Source organism: Schistocerca serialis, chromosome 1, assembly GCF_023864345.2.
Source record: "Schistocerca serialis cubense isolate TAMUIC-IGC-003099 chromosome 1, iqSchSeri2.2, whole genome shotgun sequence".
In the NCBI taxonomy this organism is placed as follows: Eukaryota; Metazoa; Arthropoda; class Insecta; order Orthoptera; family Acrididae; genus Schistocerca; species Schistocerca serialis.
In genome coordinates, this window is record NC_064638.1 from 202,664,421 (window position 1) to 202,672,052 (window position 7,632).

A 7,632-nucleotide genomic window follows, 5' to 3' on the forward strand; every position below is an offset into this window, starting at 1 on the left:
CTGTTTGAGTCGTAACACGACGTCCTGTGACTGCACGAAAAGCATTATTCAACATGGTGGCGTTGCTGTCAGAGTTCCTCCGAGCCACAATCCATAGGTAGCAGTCATCCACTGCAGTGGTAGCCCTTGGGCGGCCTGAGCGAGGCATGTCATCGACAGTTCCTGTCTCACTGTATCTCCTCCATGTCCGAAGAACATTGCTTTGGTTCACTCCGAGACATCTGGACACTTCCCTTGTTGAGAGCCCTTCCTGGCACAAAGTAACGATGCGGACGCGATCGAACCGCAGTATTGCCGGTATAGGCATGGTTAACTAAAGACAACACGAGCCGTGTACCTCCTTTTTGGTGGAATGACTGGAACTGATCGGCTGTCGGACCCCCTCCGTCTAAAGAGCGCAGGTTGTTTACATCTGTGGGCGGGTTTAGCGACATCTACGAACAGTCAAAGGGACTGTGTCTGTGACACAATATCCACAGTCAACGTCTGTGTGCAGGAGTTCTGGAAACCGGGGTGATGCAAAATATCTTTTGATGTGTGTATATTAGTACTATTAGAGGAATTTTATAAATATAAATATAGACAACAAAGTTGTATTCTTTAAAAAATCATTGTTAAAATAAAATATACTGCCAATAAGAATAGTATTATTTCTTACTTTTACAAAGCCTTTCAGAGAATTAATTGCGAATTAACATGTTGCTTGAACGATACATGAGAACGCTTGTTTTGAAGTTCTAAATGCAAACATCAGCCTGGTGAATGATTCACTACTTTAAAGGAAGCGGAGAGTGACAGCTAGCTGGACTGAGACTGGAAGTACAGTGGAATCTTTCGAAGTCTTTTCTCCCACCATCTGCAGAAAGGTTTTAAAATAGGCAGGGTACATTCTTTAAACAAATCTGAAATCCATACCATCGTCTAGTTTTAACTTTCGAGAAGATTCATAGCAACAGCAATGTGTCCCGAAAATAGAGTTCCCCTCCAGTGACGTCTACGTTTTCTTTTTTTTTAATAATATTAAATTAGTTGGGCATGTGTCAGACGCACAGCGAGCAGTTTCTTGGGACATCACTTTCTGGCTTCTGGTGCGCAGCCGACTCTGAAGGTGTGGGCGCGCGGCTTTACGTACGAGTAGTGACTGTCGCGATACCATCTGTCGGGACTGTTCGTACACGACGACGCGCTGCTTTGTCGCTTGGTGTGCACATACCTTCACTGGGATCGTGACAGCGAGGATGTAGAGCGTCAACGATATATGTACGTGTGTTCTTGCCCTTCTCTCCCGCAATCAGGGCCGGTTTACAGCCAAGGCTTGAGGCGTCAAGCTACGGAGCACCGATGTGCAAAACTCGTATACATATAGGGTGTAGCGAAAACTGACACTGCAGAAAGTATCCGATAGTAGAAGCAGAAAAGTTAAGAGCCACCACTAATTTCAGTATCAAATATTCTCCTAGTTAGTACAAATGTATCTGAAGTGTAAAGTGTTCTGTTACGTCCCCATCTAATTGGGTTCTGTTTCTATACTTTCAGAAGTGCCAGTTGATTCACTCTGTATATATAAAACACTCTTTTTTAGCAAAATGTTTATAGATAAAAAATCTCGAGTGGCTCACAGGTTGACTCAAACATTTTCATCTGACACCCGAGTTGCGGTCATTGAAACAGAGGTTTTTCGTAGCGGCGAGACCTTTTCACGAAATTTCAATCTCCATCCTTTTCCACCGAGTGTGAAAATATTTTGTTGACACACACCTACATAGGGAGAACTGATCATTGTAATAAAATAAAAGTGACCGACCGAGATGATGCACTGGTTAGCACACTGGAATCTCATTCGGGAGGACGACGGTTCAAATCCACGTCCGGCCGTCCTGATTTAGATTTTCTGTGATTTCCCTAAATCTCTTCAGGCGAATGCCAGGATGATTGCTTCGATAGGGCACGGCTGACTTCCTTCCCTGTCCTTCTCTAATCCGATGGAGCCGATGACCTCGCTGTTCGCTGTTTGGCCCCCTCTCCCCAAACCAACCAATAAAACAAGAGAACCAAGAGCTCGCACCGACAGATCTAAGTGCGTTGTTCGAGAGTGGAACGGTAGAGAAATAGAAACCCTCTGCCAGGCACTTAAGTGTGAATTACAGTGACGTCGAGTGGAGGTAGGTGACGCCATTTCAGTGAGGGGCTGTATCAGTTTAAATGGGTGCTGTCGCCAATAATCGAAACCAGATAGACGTGCTACGTGGTGAACTGTTACGGTTATGTCATGATCCTTCTAGTTTTGTTATAAATCTCAGAGCATTTCGACTAATAAATTGCAATTGCTCTTCGCAGCAAAATATCGCGCGCTTCGCCAGTGACCAGTGACGGACAAACTGTGTTACGAACAAAAAATCACGGCACTCCACTGCTCTCATTCCCCAGCGCATAGAAGACAATGACGCCCAAACAATGATTAACAATATTTGATCCACACCGCGCCGCTTTGGTCTCGTTGAGTTCTCTACTACCGTGCTAGCACGCCGATGTGCGTAATGGGACAGCACTTTTACTGTCTTTATAACGGCGGAACAACTTCTGAAAATATGCATAAAAAACCAAGCAAAGGCAATGAAATTTTTTATGTGGCTTTTTACAACCAGCGGAAAATCGTTAAAGATGTTATTTCTGTAAATAGAAATACTGAGAACTTAGGTGAAGACCTCCTTACAGCTATAAGGGCCTCCCAAGGAGTTGAAACTTTACTGCAGCAAAAAACAGCTTATTTCACTTACTTGTTAGTTACAAAACCTAATTTATTGTGTCTAAAAAATGCGAATTTTTGTGAATAACTAGCTGACATACCCGGCATTGCCCGAGTATTCATTTTGCCAATTTCCTACTACAAACGAATGCAAAAAATGGACTGTCTTTGTAGTGTAATCTCGAAAAAATTTAATTTTCATGCATTCGTGAAACCACCTTTGAAATTATGCGGTAGACTCGGTATGAGATGCTCTCGGGCAGTTTCTGTGCGCTGAGCTCAGCTGCTCCGTGTGTGTACCAAACGTCTCTGCAGCTTCATAAGCTGTACAGACGGCTACTCCTTTCGCCTACATCCGTTTGCGCTTCACCGCTGAAAGCAGTCAAAAGCAATGCCAGGTGTCGGCATTTCCTTACGCTGACTCAACTGTTGGAGCGTGTTAATAGCAAAGAATGAATGTGTTAAAACTTCATGCATCACGCTGCATTTTTTCACGCATCTCCGTGTTTATAACATCGTATCTCCCGAACTGTGTGTCATACATAGACGTAATTTTACAGGTAAATTCAGCGGCATGTGTTGGATATCGTCCGCAAAATGTGTTGCGAATAATGTTGGTAGCAAATAAGTAATAAATTTGAACGTTATTCACGACGCGGCAGTTTTTCACACATATCGTTTTTTATAACGTCATATCTCCTGAACTAGGTGGAGTTCCGTGACATAGCGGCATATGTGGATGCTCTCGGCGGAATTTATTGCGAAAAGATTTAGTAGTAAAGAAGTAACAAATTAAAACGTTATGAATGATGCGGCAGTTTTTCAAGCATCTCATTGTTCATGACGTCATGTCTCGACATACATTCACAGATACATAAATCCATTGTTATGATATCTATGGATTAAATTTTATTAGATCAGTTCTTCATTATTACTATCAGCAGATAGATTTGTAATCAGAGAAGTAAAAATGGAATGATCTCCAAGAAAAATGAGCGAGTTGAGCACGCACTCTGATGGTTTGTAGAAGCTTCATTATGCATTTCCCCGTTATAAGGTAATCAAAGAGTTTAAGCAAATTCTCCCTGTGATGTCTAAAATTTATCAATATTAATAATCAGTGTGAAAATCAAAAGAAATCAATCTTTGAAAAAGTTTTGTATAAACTCTGAAACTAATATGGGCGTAGACATATTTACGTCGCCAACTGGTTTATGCTACTGCTGTGCGTCTGTCATAACGCTAGTTGATTATCTCACGAATCGTGATGAAGAATAAAATCACTTACATGATGATATGAAGCTGATTATGTGGATCATGGTATCAATTCTCATTAAATTACCTGATTTAGTCTATTTGGTATTAGCAATGTGGTTAATACCAAGTTAATTTGAACGCTGGAAACCTTGTAGCATCCGGGTAATTCAACATTTCTTGTTGAAAATGAAATATTTTACCCTGTACCAAATATATTCTGCGATGACTAACTTGTATCAGTTTCACACTGGGTGTACAACATGGAATCGAAACCAAGTATCTGTGGTACTTGGATAGTGAGTTATCAATCGCACGACCCGAAAGGTGAACGTTTGTCTACGTCTTCGAAGGGTGCTCTTGTGACTAAACACTATGCCGTCCGGTGACACCACAGTGGTGTCGTCTGCATAGTATCGCTCAGTGGCCGGCTACAGCACGTTAGTATCTTTTGCATTCTCTTGGTGTTTTGTTTAGGTAACAATACGTTACACACGTCAACAAGTACTTGTACCCTTTTATCATGGCGGACGGAAGAGACTATAGGATTATTTGCAAAGAATACGCGGACGTCTTGTCTGACGTTCCGGACGACTTGGCCGATTGTGAAGAAGACATTGGATATCACAAAAATTGAAGTGAAGCAGAATCGTAGGAAGATAGTGAAATACGCCCAAGAAGAATTCTGCGAACACTACGGTTGCCAACTGATTCGGTTGAATCTGACGAAGAAGACAGCGCACAGTGGTCAGACTTTGATTTACCGAGAACCAATAATAAATCTGAAGGATCCCGGGTCCAAACATATTTCCTAGAGATACACTGAGCGTCGAGGATATCGTAGAATTATATATTGAGAACGATCTATTTGATTATAGTAGCAACGAAACCAACAAGTACTACAGTCAAAATTGCAATAGAAGGAAACTGGATTTAAAAAATGCCAAATTTGTCGACGTTGCGGGATCCGAACTTAGAAAATGGTTTGGGCTTGCTATCCTTATGGGAATTGTAAAAAAAAAAATCAAGGATCGGTGATTATTAGTCAACGAATCCGTTGATAGACACACTGATATTTCGCAAAACGATGACCCACAACTGATTCATTTTTATATTTTTCCGATAGCAACAATAAACCGGATAATGCCGACCGGCTTGTCAAAGTGCAATTCGTAACTGATTATTTTTCCAAAAAGTTTAAAGAAATGTTTAATCCAAGTCAAATCGTTTTAACTGATGAAGGAATGATACAGTGGCGTGGACGGTTAAATTTTAAAGTTTACAATCCGTCGAAAATTACGAAATATGGCATACTCATTCGGATGCTATGTGATTCGAGTACGGGGTACATTTCCTCGTTCAAGATATATTCCAGCTGCACAGCCTTTAGCAAAAGCAGTGATAGAACTATTGACACCTTCTGATGGAAAGTGGCATCACCTCTTCATGGATAGTTATTATAACAGTGTAGAACTTGCAGAGAAGTTACTTGAAAAGAAAATTAAAGTTTGTGGAACGGCACAGCAAAATAGAGGGTTTCCGGAAAATTAAAGTGCGCATAAGTCAATGTGTTTGAAGCTTGTCATCAACGGAAAGGTGACAAGCGGCCGGCGACAAGCCAAGTAATCCGAATTATCGCTGCCGGAGCCAAGCGAATAAATTTGTACGAGACGTGCGGACAGCAAAGTAGTAATTGCGATTTCAGCTGTTTCTCAAGGAAGTATCCGCGCACACTGCGCGGTACTTAGCATCACTTACCAATCAAAGTGGCTAGCTACTGAAGTCATTGAACTTTTATTCGGGAATCGTGAGATTAAAATTCCCGTCTGACGATCCAGATTCAGTTTTTCCGTGCTTAGCCCGTACTCTTTAAAGAAGGCAGGCAATTTCTGTCATTGCCCTCGAGTAATCAGAGATAGTGCTCCTTACTCTGTACGTCCATCTTTTCAGAGATGATTCGGGACTCGGGTGTTCGATACAGGATGTCAAATTGAAAACCTTTCAGCATTCTAATCGGCTACCAGTTTCAGCACTTCACTGCGCCATCACCAGGCCCCTGACCGACGTATAGGAACATTCCACCTCGGTTCTGATCAAAACAGGTGCCAGCAATACTGGTATTAATCGATTTTTCCTGAAAGATGGCGTAGTAAAACGCTGAAACTGGTAGCCAAATAAAAAAATTTTGGAAACTAGACGGCTGAATTCGATATCCTATAGTGCTCCTTGTCTAATGACTAAGCCGTCGATGCCGAAATAAATACCCGAGGACAAAAACGCATTTCTATTACTAGAAATTGTGAATCTGTATGGGTTCAGGGTTTTACGGCGCCAATGAGTTTGGGTAAAGTCTCCTAGAAGCGTGACTGATTTATGGTTTAAATGCCTTTACGGCAAGTGAACTTCATGAGTATGGTGTTGTACAACACTGGTCCATTGTAAACACATTTCTGTATACACGCACTATTTCTGCATGGCTCTATTGCCACACGGCATCACGGAACTCATATTGGGACTCTTAATGTCACGAAGGAATAGGGCAGGGGGCATTTTGGCGGTTGAATTTTCAACACTGGCCAATTAAATGAAGTTTAACTGCAGTCAATAGAGTTGCAGATAGCAGTTCCGCGTCGTCATGTAGTGAACAAATTCACGCTTACGGAATACCTGAGGAAGTTGTAATTGGATACAAGACTTGTTAACAGATAGAAAATCCTAAGAAGGCCAGGTCATGTGCAGGGTCAATGACCAGATCCAAGTCTGCCATTTCAACCCTCGTTGATCCATCTTGCAAACCGTAAGCGCAAGTGAACAGGTAGACCCAATCTGGATGGCCAGGCGGAGCTAGGAAAATCGGTGCGCTGGAATGCCGGTCCAATTTGTTAGCCACTGCGCCACCCTAGACAGTTTGTGTATCGTAAGGTGACAAAGACCGGCGGCTGACCATTATCATTAGAAGGCACAGTGCGACGTGCATATATAAACCATCAGGTATTTGCATCATTCAGAGCCGTTAGCTAGCAAGAATATCGGTGTAAGGTGGAACTATCACATAATTGCATCCAGGGCAATAAAGAGCAGAGGCTGAATTTTACTAGAAGAACCCTAAGGAAGTGCAACTCCAATCCGTTCATTATCGGTTCGTGTATCATAAATCCCATCACGAAGGAGAGACTTCAGGATGTGGAACGACTCACGTTATACATTAACAGGCAGAACCAGATCCAACAGGACATTCCTGTAACGTATACTGGCAACAAATTGTGACTGCTGCTAATTACTCATACTGATATTTATGGCAATAACTTCTAAATTACTTCATATATACTTACGTGTGTTCTAGAAAAAGGTGGTGCTCCTCCTCGTAGCTGCTCTTAGCTAATATAGTACTTCAAACAAAGCGCTCATGTAACTTTGCACAGAACATTGTCAGCTCTCCACATACTAGCTCTATCAAGAGCTGCCTAATGTACAGCTTAGAATTATGCAGAATTTACATTCGTAAGTACAAATATCATGAAATATTGTACACAGATTTACATCATTTTTGAATTTAAAGGAATTTTAAATCTTGTGCCTGATGTCGGCTCATTAATCTGTAATACTCATTTGGACAAGAATATAAAACTTCG